Genomic DNA, 471 nt, shown 5'->3' with positions numbered 1-471 from the left:
CCTCAGCCTGCCGCGGCGGGCATCGCCCCGTCCTGAGGACCCGGGGGCTCTGAGAGACACGGGGGAAAGGGGAATGCCACGGTGTTTCTCTTTTGGAAACGGACTGAAGAGGTGGCGCTGAGGGCCACCGAGCTCCCGAACGAGTGAGTCCGGCGGGGAGCGGGGCTTGAGGAGAGCGCGGTTTCCCCACCCGCTCTCTTCCCCCTTCTTGGGATCCGTGATCCCGAGGGGCCCGGGGCAGAGCAGATCCCTCCTGATAAACGGAACAAACATTTCCCTGCCGCTCCCGGGACCTGCATCCCCTGTCCGACCGAAGCGTCTGCTGGTGAAATCTTCCCCTCGCCGCCGCCCTCTGCTCCTTCCCTACAAGTTATTGGGTTGCGTTCGGTTGCTGCGTTATACGGGGCATGTGCTGGTCTGTTAGAAGCCTCTATAAAAGAATAAAGACTTAGTGGCAGCCTGAGCCTGAAA

Source organism: Egretta garzetta, unplaced genomic scaffold, assembly GCF_000687185.1.
Source record: "Egretta garzetta isolate BGI_Z169 unplaced genomic scaffold, ASM68718v1 scaffold85, whole genome shotgun sequence".
Lineage (NCBI taxonomy): Eukaryota > Metazoa > Chordata > Aves > Pelecaniformes > Ardeidae > Egretta > Egretta garzetta.
Note: the sequence above shows the minus strand (reverse complement) of the source record.